The 13,917-nt window shown below is 41.3% G+C and overlaps 1 non-coding gene across 1 annotated transcript; it reads right to left on the bottom strand.

Moving 5' to 3' along the window:
* Positions 1 to 11,690: 11,690 nt before the first annotated feature.
* Positions 11,691 to 11,764, bottom strand: TRNAS-ACU (transfer RNA serine (anticodon ACU)). Its single transcript has one exon. It is a non-coding gene; the product is annotated as a tRNA-Ser (tRNA).
* Between the last annotated feature and the right edge of the window lie 2,153 nt (positions 11,765 to 13,917).

The raw sequence follows: 13,917 nt of genomic DNA, 5'->3' as shown, positions 1-13,917 counted from the left end.
CATCTTTCCAGCTTGAATTTCAATGATGCATTGGGGCAACGATTTTGTGAGAAACATTTTCACCCTTAAATAAAGATTTTCTTAATTCCTTACCTGTGTGCTAATTAGATATCACCTTGTTTTCACATTAAACAGACTTCCACATGAGAAAGCAGCAAGGATGCAGTGGCGTTAATGTTTCCTGGTGTCAACCTGTATTATTTCAGTAGACATTGAAATGAGGATGCATCTTGCTGCCTTTCCAATGAAGCAAGTTTAATTTAGTAATAGGTGAAAAACCATCCTTACAAAGGTGTTAATCAGAGACTTGGCTTTGTGGACACTTTTCAGAGAACAAATTTGTTAGCATAAAAATAAAGCCAAAAAATGAAGAGCTGTTTAATCACTCAATTGGATTTTTTTGCCAGCATATTTCTTTTTCTCTGCAACCCACTGCTAAATTGTGCTTCCTAGCTGTTTTTAGAAAATCACTGAATCAAATCTAACTCTGATTACATCAGAGAAGGCCAGGTACCCTACACCATAAGAGGGGGTTTGAAATTTTGACTTGTCTACTTAAAGATCACCAAAATCTGATAACAAGGTCAATTACGTCCCTGGGTGGGATTGAACCACCAACCTTTTGGTTAATAGCACACTAACTGATTGCGCCACAGTGACACTTTGCAAAAGTCCAAACTGACAAAGGCTAATAAGCATTCATCTAAAACGTTTCCTAGAAAAACTTTAAAAAGTCAATAATCTGGAGAGTTTTTGTAAGATGTTTCTTCCATCAACCAACGAAGAAACACATTGGTACTTTCCCATGATGAGTGAGTGCTTCATGATCTCTTGCACTTACATGTGCAGCAGAGTACAGCAATGGAAGCATGCTGGGCCCATAACCCAGCGGTAGGCAGATTGAAACTATCCTCTGCTATATGCATTTTTTTTTGTTAATTAAAGTAATCCAAAACTGGGATTGATATTTTGGCTCTTTTATTTTTACTTAAAGTACAATAACTTTTACCATTTTAATTTGTTTTAATAGTATATTGACAGTATTGTTTTCTTTCAAAAATCCACTTAATTTTCTTTACCCTATTATTAAAATGGTAATTGACAAATTGAATTTCAATGATGCATTGGGGCAACGATTTTGTGAGAAACATCTTCACCCTTAAATAAAGATTTTCTTAATTCCTTACCTGTGTGCTAATTAGATATCACCTTGTTTTCACATTAAACAGACTTCCACATGAGAAAGCAGCAAGGACACAGTGGCGTTAATGTTTCCTGGTGTCATTCTGTATTATTTCAGTACACATTGAAATGAGGATGTATCTTGCTGCCTTTCCAATGAAGCAAGTTTAATTTAGTAATAGGTGAAAAACCATCCCTACAAAGGTGTTAATCAGAGACTTGGCTTTGTGGACACTTTTCAAAGAACAAATTTGTTAGCATTAAAATAAAGCCAGAAAATGAAGAGCTGTTTAATCACTCAATTGGATTTTTTTTGCCAGCATATTTCTTTTTCTCTGCAACCCACTGCTAAAGTGTGCTTCCTAGCTGTTTTTATAAAATCACTGAATCAAATCTAACTCTGATTACATCAGAGAAGGCCAGGTACCCTACACCATAACAGGGGGTTTGAAATTTTGACTTGTCTACTTAAAGATCACCAAAATCTGATAACAAGGTCAATTACGTCCCTGGTTGGAATTGAACCACCAACCTTTTGGTTAGTAGCCGGACACACTAACCGATTGCGCTACAGAGACACTTTGCAAAAAGTACATACTGACAAAGTCTAATAAGCATACATCTAGAACGTTTCCTAGAAAAACTTTAAAAAGTCAATAATCTGGAGAGTTTTTGTAAGATGTTTCTTCCATCAACCAACGAAGAAACACATTGGTACTTTCCCATGATGACTGAGTGCTTCAGGATCTCTTGCACTCTGTGCAGCAGAGTACTGCAATGGAAGCATGCTGGGCCCATAACCCAGAGGTAGGCAGATTGAAACTATCCTTTGCTATATGCATTTTTTTTTGTTAATTTAAGTAATCAAAACTGGGATTGATATTTTTGCTCTTTTATTTTTACTTAAAGTACAATAACTTTTACCATTTTAATTTGTTTTAATAGTATATTGACAGTATAGTTTTCTTTAAAAAATCCACTTAATTTTCTTTACCCTATTATTAAAAGGGTAATTGACAAAAACAAACTACATTGTCACCAGAAGAGCAATACAAAATGTACAAGTGATATATTAAAATCATCTTTCCTGCTTGAATTTCAATGATGCATTGGGGCAACGATTTTGTGAGAAACATCTTCACCCTTAAATAAAGATTTTCTTAATTCCTTACCTGTGTGCTAATTAGATATCACCTTGTTTTCACATTAAACAGACTTCTTCATGAGAAAGCAGCAAGGATGCAGTGGCGTTAATGTTTCCTGGTGTCAACCTGTATTATTTCTGTAGACATTGAAATGAGGATGCATCTTGCTGCCTTTCCAATGAAGCAAGTTTAATTTAGTTATAGGTGAAAAACCATCCCTACAAAGGTGTTAATCAGAGACTTGGCTTTGTGGACACTTTTTAGAGAACAAATTTGTTAGCATAAAAATAAAGGCTGAAAATGAAGAGCTGTTTAATCACTCAATTGGATTTTTCTGCCAGCATATTTTTTTTCTCTGCAACCCATTGCTAAATTGTGCTTCCTAGCTGTTTTTATAAAATCACTGAATCAAATCTAACTCTGATTACATCAGAGAAGGCCAGGTACCCTACACCATAAGAGGGGATTTGAAATTTTGACTTGTCTACTTAAAGATCACCAAAATCTGATAACAAGGTCAATTACGTCCCTGGGTGGGATTGAACCACCAACCTTTTGGTTTATAGCCGTACACACTAACTGATTGCGCCACAGAGACACTTTGCAAAAGTACATACTGACAAAGGCTAATAAGCATTCATCTAAAACGTTTCCTAGAAAAACTTTAAAAAGTCAATAATCTGGAGAGTTTTTGTAAGATGTTTCTTCCATCCACCAACGAAGAAACACATTGGTACTTTCCCATGATGAGTGAGTGCTTCAGGATCTCTTGCACTTACATGTGCAGCAGAGTATTGCAATGGAAGCATGCTGGGCCCATAACCCAGAGGTAGGCAGATTAAAACTATCCTCTGCTATATGCATTTTTTTTGTTAATTAAAGTAATCCAAAACTGGGATTGATATTTTTGCTCTTTTATTTTTCATTAAAGTACAATAACTTTTACCATTTTAATTTGTTTTAATAGTATATTGAAAGTATTGTTTTCTTTTAAAAATCCACTTAATTTTCTTTACCCTATTATTAAAATGGTAATTGACAAAAACAAACTACATTGTCACCAGAAGAGCAATACAAAATGTACAAGTGATATATTAAAATCATCTTTCCAGCTTGAATTTCAATGATGCATTGGGGCAACGATTTTGTGAGAAACATTTTCACCCTCATGACGCTGTCGGATTCTCGCGAGACTCGGATTCTATATAAGGAGCCGCGCGTCGCCGCCATTTTCACACGTGCATTGAGATTGATAGGGAGAGGACGTGGCTGGCGTCCTCTCCATTTAGATTAGGAGAGAGAGAGAGAGATTGACCTGAGGCTGATACTGTAGAAGAGAGTGCAGAGTTTAGTGACTGACCACAGTGACCACCAGCAGTGCAGTTGTTTTATTTAATATATCCGTTCTCTGCCTGAAAAAAACGGTACACACAGTGACTCAGTCACATACCATATCTGTGTGCACTGCTCAGCCCAGTGTGCTGCATGCCTGCATCATCTATGTATATATATCTGACTGTGCTCAGCTCACACAGCTTATAATTGTGGGGGAGACTGGGGAGCACTGCAGTGCCAGTTATAGGTTATAGCAGGAGCCAGGAGTACAAGACAGTCACATACCATATCTGTGTGCACTGCTCAGCCCAGTGTGCTGCATCATCTATGTATATATATATTATATATCTGACTGTGCTCAGCTCACACAGCTTATAATTGTGGGGGAGACTGGGGAGCACTGCAGTGCCAGTTATAGGTTATAGCAGGAGCCAGGAGTACATATTATATTAAAATTAAACAGTGCACACTTTTGCTGCAGGAGTGCCACTGCCAGTGTGACTGACCAGTGACCTGACCACACTGACCACCAGTATAGTTAGTAGTATACTATATTGTGATTGCCTGAAAAAGTTAAACACTCGTCGTGTGACTTCACTTGTGTGGTGTTTTTTTTTTTATTCTATAAAAAACTCATTCTGCTGACAGACAGTGTCCAGCAGGTCCGTCATTATATAATATATATACCTGTCCGGCTGCAGTAGTGATATATATATATTTTTTATATCATTATTTATCATCCAGTCGCAGCAGACACAGTACGGTAGTTCACGGCTGTAGCTACCTCTGTGTCGGCACTCGGCAGTCCATCCATAATTGTATACCACCTACCCGTGGTTTTTTTTTCTTTCTTCTTTATACATACATACTACTACATCTCTTTATCAACCAGTCTATATTAGCAGCAGACACAGTACAGTACGGTAGTTCACGGCTGTGGCTACCTCTGTGTCGGCACTCGGCAGTCCGTCCATAATTGTATACCACCTAACCGTGGTTTTTTTTTCTTTCTTCTTCATACATACATACTACGACATCTCTTTATCAACCAGTCTATATTAGCAGCAGACACAGTACAGTACGGTAGTTCACGGCTGTGGCTACCTCTGTGTCGGCACTCGGCAGTCCGTCCATAATTGTATACCACCTAACCGTGGTTTTTTTTTCTTTCTTCTTCATACATACATACTACGACATCTCTATATCAACCAGTCTATATTAGCAGCAGACACAGTACAGTACGGTAGTTCACGGCTGTGGCTACCTCTGTGTCGGCACTCGGCAGTCCGTCCATAATTGTATACCACCTAACCGTGGTTTTTTTTTCTTTCTTCTTTATACATACATACTACGACATCTCTTTATCAACCAGTCTATATTAGCAGCAGACACAGTACAGTACGGTAGTTCACGGCTGTGGCTACCTCTGTGTCGGCACTCGGCAGTCCGTCCATAATTGTATACCACCTAACCGTGGTTTTTTTTTCTTTCTTCTTCATACATACATACTACGACATCTCTTTATCAACCAGTCTATATTAGCAGCAGACACAGTACAGTACGGTAGTTCACGGCTGTGGCTACCTCTGTGTCGGCACTCGGCAGTCCGTCCATAATTGTATACCACCTAACCGTGTTTTTTTTTTCTTTCTTCTTCATACATACATACTACGACATCTCTTTATCAACCAGTCTATATTAGCAGCAGACACAGTACAGTACGGTAGTTCACGGCTGTGGCTACCTCTGTGTCGGCACTCGGCAGTCCGTCCATAATTGTATACCACCTAACCGTGGTTTTTTTTTCTTTCTTCTTTATACATACATACTACGACATCTCTTTATCAACCAGTCTATATTAGCAGCAGACACAGTACAGTACGGTAGTTCACGGCTGTGGCTACCTCTGTGTCGGCACTCGGCAGTCCGTCCATAATTGTATACCACCTAACCGTGGTTTTTTTTTCTTTCTTCTTCATACATACATACTACGACATCTCTTTATCAACCAGTCTATATTAGCAGCAGACACAGTACGGTAGTTCACGGCTGTAGCTACCTCTGTGTCGGCACTCGGCAGTCCGTCCATAATTGTATACTAGTATCCATCCATCTCCATTGTTTACCTGAGGTGCCTTTTAGTTGTGCCTATTAAAATATGGAGAACAAAAATGTTGAGGTTCCAAAATTAGGGAAAGATCAAGATCCACTTCCACCTCGTGCTGAAGCTGCTGCCACTAGTCATGGCCGAGACGATGAAATGCCAGCAACGTCGTCTGCCAAGGCCGATGCCCAATGTCATAGTACAGAGCATGTCAAATCCAAAACACCAAATATCAGTAAAAAAAGGACTCCAAAACCTAAAATAAAATTGTCGGAGGAGAAGCGTAAACTTGCCAATATGCCATTTACCACACGGAGTGGCAAGGAACGGCTGAGGCCCTGGCCTATGTTCATGGCTAGTGGTTCAGCTTCACATGAGGATGGAGGCACTCAGCCTCTCGCTAGAAAAATGAAAAGACTCAAGCTGGCAAAAGCAGTAGCACCGCAAAGAACTGTGCGTTCTTCGAAATCCCAAATCCACAAGGAGAGTCCAATTGTGTCGGTTGCGATGCCTGACCTTCCCAACACTGGACGTGAAGAGCATGCGCCTTCCACCATTTGCACGCCCCCTGCAAGTGCTGGAAGGAGCACCCGCAGTCCAGTTCCTGATAGTCAGATTGAAGATGTCAGTGTTGAAGTACACTAGGATGAGGAGGATATGGGTGTTGCTGGCGCTGGGGAGGAAATTGACCAGGAGGATTCTGATGGTGAGGTGTTTTGTTTAAGTCAGGCACCCGGGGAGACACCTGTTGTCCGTGGGAGGAATATGGCCGTTGACATGCCTGGTGAAAATACCAAAAAAATCAGCTCTTCGGTGTGGAACTATTTTAACAGAAATGCGGACAACAGGTGTCAAGCCGTGTGTTCCCTTTGTCAAGCTGTAATAAGTAGGGGTAAGGACGTTAACCACCTCGGAACATCCTCCCTTATACGTCACCTGCAGCGCATTCATAATAAGTCAGTGACAAGTTCAAAAACTTTGGGTGACAGCGGAAGCAGTCCACTGACCAGTAAATCCCTTCCTCTTGTAACCAAGCTCACGCAAACCACCCCACCAACTCCCTCAGTGTCAATTTCCTCCTTCCCCAGGAATGCCAATAGTCCTGCAGGCCATGTCACTGGCAATTCTGACGAGTCCTCTCCTGCCTGGGATTCCTCCGATGCATCCTTGCGTGTAACGCCTACTGCTGCTGGCGCTGCTGTTGTTGCTGCTGGGAGTCGATGGTCATCCCAGAGGGGAAGTCGTAAGCCCACTTGTACTACTTCCAGTAAGCAATTGACTGTTCAACAGTCCTTTGCGAGGAAGATTAAATATCACAGCAGTCATCCTGCTGCAAAGCGGATAACTGAGGCCTTGACAACTATGTTGGTGTTAGACGTGCGTCCGGTATCCGCCGTTAGTTCACAGGGAACTAGACAATTTATTGAGGCAGTGTGCCCCCGTTACCAAATACCATCTAGGTTCCACTTCTCTAGGCAGGCGATACCGAAAATTTACACAGACCTCAGAAAAAGACTCACCAGTGTCCTAAAAAATGCAGTTGTACCCAATGTCCACTTAACCACGGACATGTGGACAAGTGGAGCAGGGCAGGGTCAGGACTATATGACTGTGACAGCCCACTGGGTAGATGTATGGACTCCCGCCGCAAGAACAGCAGCGGCGGCACCAGTAGCAGCATCTCGCAAACGCCAACTCTTTCCTAGGCAGGCTACGCTTTGTATCACCGGTTTCCAGAATACGCACACAGCTGAAAACCTCTTACGGCAACTGAGAAAGATCATCGCGGAATGGCTTACCCCAATTGGACTCTCCTGTGGATTTGTGGCATCGGACAACGCCAGCAATATTGTGTGTGCATTAAATATGGGCAAATTCCAGCACGTCCCATGTTTTGCACATACCTTGAATTTGGTGGTGCAGAATTATTTAAAAAACGACAGGGGCGTGCAAGAGATGCTGTCGGTGGCCAGAAAAATTGCGGGACACTTTCGGCGTACAGGCACCACGTACAGAAGACTGGAGCACCACCAAAAACTACTGAACCTGCCCTGCCATCATCTGAAGCAAGAAGTGGTAACGAGGTGGAATTCAACCCTCTATATGCTTCAGAGGTTGGAGGAGCAGCAAAAGGCCATTCAAGCCTATACAATTGAGCACGATATAGGAGGTGGAATGCACCTGTCTCAAGCGCAGTGGAGAATGATTTCAACGTTGTGCAAGGTTCTGATGCCCTTTGAACTTGCCACACGTGAAGTCAGTTCAGACACTGCCAGCCTGAGTCAGGTCATTCCCCTCATCAGGCTTTTGCAGAAGAAGCTGGAGACATTGAAGGAGGAGCTAACACGGAGCGATTCCGCTAGGCATGTGGGACTTGTGGATGGAGCCCTTAATTCGCTTAACAAGGATTCACGGGTGGTCAATCTGTTGAAATCAGAGCACTACATTTTGGCCACCGTGCTCGATCCTAGATTTAAAGCCTACCTTGGATCTCTCTTTCCGGCAGACACAAGTCTACTGGGGTTGAAAGACCTGCTGGTGAGAAAATTGTCAAGTCAAGCGGAACGCGACCTGTCAACATCTCCTCCTTCACATTCTCCCGCAACTGGGGGTGCGAGGAAAAGGCTCAGAATTCCGAGCCCACCCGCTGGCGGTGATGCAGGGCAGTCTGGAGCGACTGCTGATGCTGACATCTGGTCCGGACTGAAGGACCTGACAACGATTACGGACATGTCGTCTACTGTCACTGCATATGATTCTCTCACCATTGAAAGAATGGTGGAGGATTATATGAGTGACCGCATCCAAGTAGGCACGTCACACAGTCCATACTTATACTGGCAGGAAAAAGAGGCAATTTGGAGGCCATTGCACAAACTGGCTTTATTCTACCTAAGTTGCCCTCCCACAAGTGTGTACTCCGAAAGAGTGTTTAGTGCCGCCGCTCACCTTGTCAGCAATCGGCGTACGAGGTTACATCCAGAAAATGTGGAGAAGATGATGTTCATTAAAATGAATTATAATCAATTCCTCCGCGGAGACATTGACCAGCAGCAATTGCCTCCACAAAGTACACAGGGAGCTGAGATGGTGGATTCCAGTGGGGACGAATTGATAATCTGTGAGGAGGGGGATGTACACGGTGATATATCGGAGGGTGATGATGAGGTGGACATCTTGCCTCTGTAGAGCCAGTTTGTGCAAGGAGAGATTAATTGCTTCTTTTTTGGGGGGGGTCCAAACCAACCCGTCATATCAGTCACAGTCGTGTGGCAGACCCTGTCACTGAAATGATGGGTTGGTTAAAGTGTGCATGTCCTGTTTTGTTTATACAACATAAGGGTGGGTGGGAGGGCCCAAGGACAATTCCATCTTGCACCTCTTTTTTCTTTTATTTTTCTTTGCGTCATGTGCTGTTTGGGGAGGGTTTTTTGGAAGGGACATCCTGCGTGACACTGCAGTGCCACTCCTAAATGGGCCCGGTGTTTGTGTCGGCCACTAGGGTCGCTAATCTTACTCACACAGTCAGCTACCTCATTGCGCCTCTTTTTTTCTTTGCGTCATGTGCTGATTGGGGAGGGTTTTTTGGAAGGGACATCCTGCGTGACACTGCAGTGCCACTCCTAAATGGGCCCGGTGTTTGTGTCGGCCACTAGGGTCGCTAATCTTACTCACACAGTCAGCTACCTCATTGCGCCTCTTTTTTTCTTTGCGTCATGTGCTGATTGGGGAGGGTTTTTTGGAAGGGACATCCTGCGTGACACTGCAGTGCCACTCCTAAATGGGCCCGGTGTTTGTGTCGGCCACTAGGGTCGCTAATCTTACTCACACAGTAAGCTACCTCATTGCGCCTCTTTTTTTCTTTGCGTCATGTGCTGATTGGGGAGGGTTTTTTGGAAGGGACATCCTGCGTGACACTGCAGTGCCACTCCTAAATGGGCCCGGTGTTTGTGTCGGCCACTAGGGTCGCTAATCTTACTCACACAGTCAGCTACCTCATTGCGCCTCTTTTTTTCTTTGCGTCATGTGCTGATTGGGGAGGGTTTTTTGGAAGGGACATCCTGCGTGACACTGCAGTGCCACTCCTAAATGGGCCCGGTGTTTGTGTCGGCCACTAGGGTCGCTAATCTTACTCACACAGTCAGCTACCTCATTGCGCCTCTTTTTTTCTTTGCGTCATGTGCTGATTGGGGAGGGTTTTTTGGAAGGGACATCCTGCGTGACACTGCAGTGCCACTCCTAAATGGGCCCGGTGTTTGTGTCGGCCACTAGGGTCGCTAATCTTACTCACACAGTCAGCTACCTCATTGCGCCTCTTTTTTTCTTTGCGTCATGTGCTGATTGGGGAGGGTTTTTTGGAAGGGACATCCTGCGTGACACTGCAGTGCCACTCCTAAATGGGCCCGGTGTTTGTGTCGGCCACTAGGGTCGCTAATCTTACTCACACAGTCAGCTACCTCATTGCGCCTCTTTTTTTCTTTGCGTCATGTGCTGATTGGGGAGGGTTTTTTGGAAGGGACATCCTGCGTGACACTGCAGTGCCACTCCTAAATGGGCCCGGTGTTTGTGTCGGCCACTAGGGTCGCTTATCTTACTCACACAGTCAGCTACCTCATTGCGCCTCTTTTTTTCTTTGCATCATGTGCTGATTGGGGAGGGTTTTTTGGAAGGGACATCCTGCGTGACACTGCAGTGCCACTCCTAGATGGGCCAGGTGTTTGTGTCGGCCACTAGTGTCGCTTAGCTTAGTCATCCAGCGACCTTGGTGCAAATTTTAGGACTAAAAATAATATTGTGAGGTGTGAGGTATTCAGAATAGACTGAAAATGAGTGGAAATTATGGTTTTTGAGGTTAATAATAATATGGGATCAAAATGACCCCCAAATTCTATGATTTAAGCTGTTTTTTAGGGTTTTTTGAAAAAAACACCCGAATCCAAAACACACCCGAATCCGACAAAAAAAATTCGGTGAGGTTTTGCCAAAACGCGGTCGAACCCAAAACACGGCCGCGGAACCGAACCCAAAACCAAAACACAAAACCTGAAAAATTTCAGGCGCTCATCTCTAATTGAAACTATCCTTTGCTATATGCATTTTTTTTTGTTAATTTAAGTAATCAAAACTGGGATTGATATTTTTGCTCTTTTATTTTTACTTAAAGTACAATAACTTTTACCATTTTAATTTGTTTTAATAGTATATTGACAGTATAGTTTTCTTTAAAAAATCCACTTAATTTTCTTTACCCTATTATTAAAAGGGTAATTGACAAAAACAAACTACATTGTCACCAGAAGAGCAATACAAAATGTACAAGTGATATATTAAAATCATCTTTCCAGCTTGAATTTCAATGATGCATTGGGGCAACGATTTTGTGAGAAACATCTTCACCCTTAAATAAAGATTTTCTTAATTCCTTACCTGTGTGCTAATTACATGTCACCTTGTTTTCACATAAAACAGACTTCTACATGAGAAAGCAGCAAGGATGCAGTGGTGTTAATGTTTCCTGGTGTCAACCTGTATTATTTCAGTAGACATTGAAATGAGGATGCATCTTGCTGCCTTTCCAATGAAGCAAGTTTAATTTAGTAATAGGTGAAAAACCATCCTTACAAAGGTGTTAATCAGAGACTTGGCTTTGTGGACACTTTTCAGAGAACAAATTTGTTAGCATAAAAATAAAGGCAGAAAATGAAGAGCTGTTTAATCACTCAATTGGATTTTTCTACCAGCATATTTTTTTCTCTGCAACCCATTGCTAAATTGTGCTTCCTAGCTGTTTTTTATAAAATCACTGAATCAAATCTAACTCCGATTACATCAGAGAAGGCCAGGTACCCTACACCAAAAGAGGGGGTTTGAAATTTTGACTTGTCTACTTAAATATCACCAAAACCTGATCACAATGTCAATCATGTCCCTGGGTGGGATTGAACCACCAACCTTTTGGTTAGTAGCCAGACACACTAACCGATTGCGCCACAGAGACACTTTGCAAAAAGTACATACTGACAAAGGCTAATAAGCATTAATCTAGAACGTTTCCTAGAAAAACTTTAAAAAGACAATAATCTGGAGAGTTTTTGTAAGAATTTTCTTAAATCAACCAACGAAGAAACACATTGGTACTTTCCCATGATGAGTGAGTGCTTCAGGATCTCTTGCACTTACATGTGCAGCAGAGTACTGCAATGGAAGCATGCTGGGCCCATTACCCAGAGGTAGGCAGATTGAAACTATCCTCTGCTATATGCATTTTTTTTGTTAAAGTAATCCAAAACTGGGATTGATATGTTAGCTATTTTTTATTTAATTAAAGTACAATAACTTTTACCATTTTAATTTGTTTTAATAGTATATTGACAGTATTGTTTTCTTTCAAAAATCCACTTAATTTTCTTTACCCTATTATTAAAATGGTAATTGACAAAAACAAACTACATTGTCACCAGAAGAGCAATACAAAATGTACAAGTGATATATTAAAATCATCTTTCCAGCTTGAATTTCAATGATGCATTGGGGCAACGATTTTGTGAGAAACATCTTCACCCTTAAGTAAAGATTTTCTTAATTCCTTACCTGTGTGCTAATTAGATATCACCTTGTTTTCACATTAAACAGTCTTCCACATGAGAAAGCAGCAAGGATGCATTGGCGTTAATGTTTCCTGGTGTCAACCTGTATTATTTCAGTAGACATTGAAATGAGGATGCATCTTGCTGCCTTTCCAATGAAGCAAGTTTAATTTAGTAATAGGTGAAAAACCATCCTTACAAAGGTGTTCATCAGAGACTTGGCTTTGTGGACACTTTTCAGAGAACATATTTGTTAGCATAAAAATAAAGCCAGAAAATGAAGAGCTGTTTAATCACTCAATTGGATTTTTTTGCCAGCATATTTCTTTTTCTCTGCAACCCACTGCTAAATTGTGCTTCCTAGCTGTTTTTATAAAATCACTGAATCAAATCTAACTCTGATTACATCAGAGAAGGCCAGGTACCCTACACCATAAGAGGGGATTTGAAATTTTGACTTGTCTACTTAAAGATCACCAAAATCTGATAACAAGGTCAATTACGTCCCTGGGTGGGATTGAACCACCAATCTTTTGGTTTATAGCCGTACACACTAACTGATTGCGCCACAGAGACACTTTGCAAAAGTACATACTGACAAAGGCTAATAAGCATTCATCTAAAACGTTTCCTAGAAAAACTTTAAAAAGTCAATAATCTGGAGAGTTTTTGTAAGATGTTTCTTCCATCCACCAACGAAGAAACACATTGGTACTTTCCCATGATGAGTGAGTGCTTCAGGATCTCTTGCACTTACATGTGCAGCAGAGTACTGCAATGGAAGCATGCTGGGCCCATAACCCAGAGGTAGGCAGATTAAAACTATCCTCTGCTATATGCATTTTTTTTGTTAATTAAAGTAATCCAAAACTGGGATTGATATTTTTGCTCTTTTATTTTTCATTAAAGTACAATAACTTTTACCATTTTAATTTGTTTTAATAGTATATTGAAAGTATTGTTTTCTTTTAAAAATCCACTTAATTTTCTTTACCCTATTATTAAAATGGTAATTGACAAAAACAAACTACATTGTCACCAGAAGAGCAATACAAAATGTACAAGTGATATATTAAAATCATCTTTCCAGCTTGAATTTCAATGATGCATTGGGGCAACGATTTTGTGAGAAACATTTTCACCCTTAAATAAAGATTTTCTTAATTCCTTACCTGTGTGCTAATTAGATATCACCTTGTTTTCACATTAAACAGACTTCCACGTGGCGTTAATGTTTCCTGGTGTCAACCTGTATTATTTCAGTAGACATTGAAATGAGGATGCATCTTGCTGCCTTTCCAATGAAGCAAGTTTAATTTAGTAATAGGTGAAAAACCATCCTTACAAAGGTGTTAATCAGAGACTTGGCTTTGTGGACACTTTTCAGAGAACAAATTTGTTAGCATAAAAATAAAGCCAGAAAATGAAGAGCTGTTTAATCACTCAATTGGATTTTTTTGCCAGCATATTTCTTTTTCTCTGTAACCCACTGCTAAATTGTGCTTCCTAGCTGTTTTTATAAAATCACTGAATCAAATCTAACTCTGATTACATCAGAGAAGGC

The sequence above is a fragment of the Pseudophryne corroboree genome, unplaced genomic scaffold (genome assembly GCF_028390025.1).
Source record: "Pseudophryne corroboree isolate aPseCor3 unplaced genomic scaffold, aPseCor3.hap2 scaffold_583, whole genome shotgun sequence".
NCBI lineage: Eukaryota > Metazoa > Chordata > Amphibia > Anura > Myobatrachidae > Pseudophryne > Pseudophryne corroboree.
The sequence above is the reverse complement of the archived record's forward strand: the minus strand, read 5'-3'. Positions and strand labels throughout refer to the sequence as shown.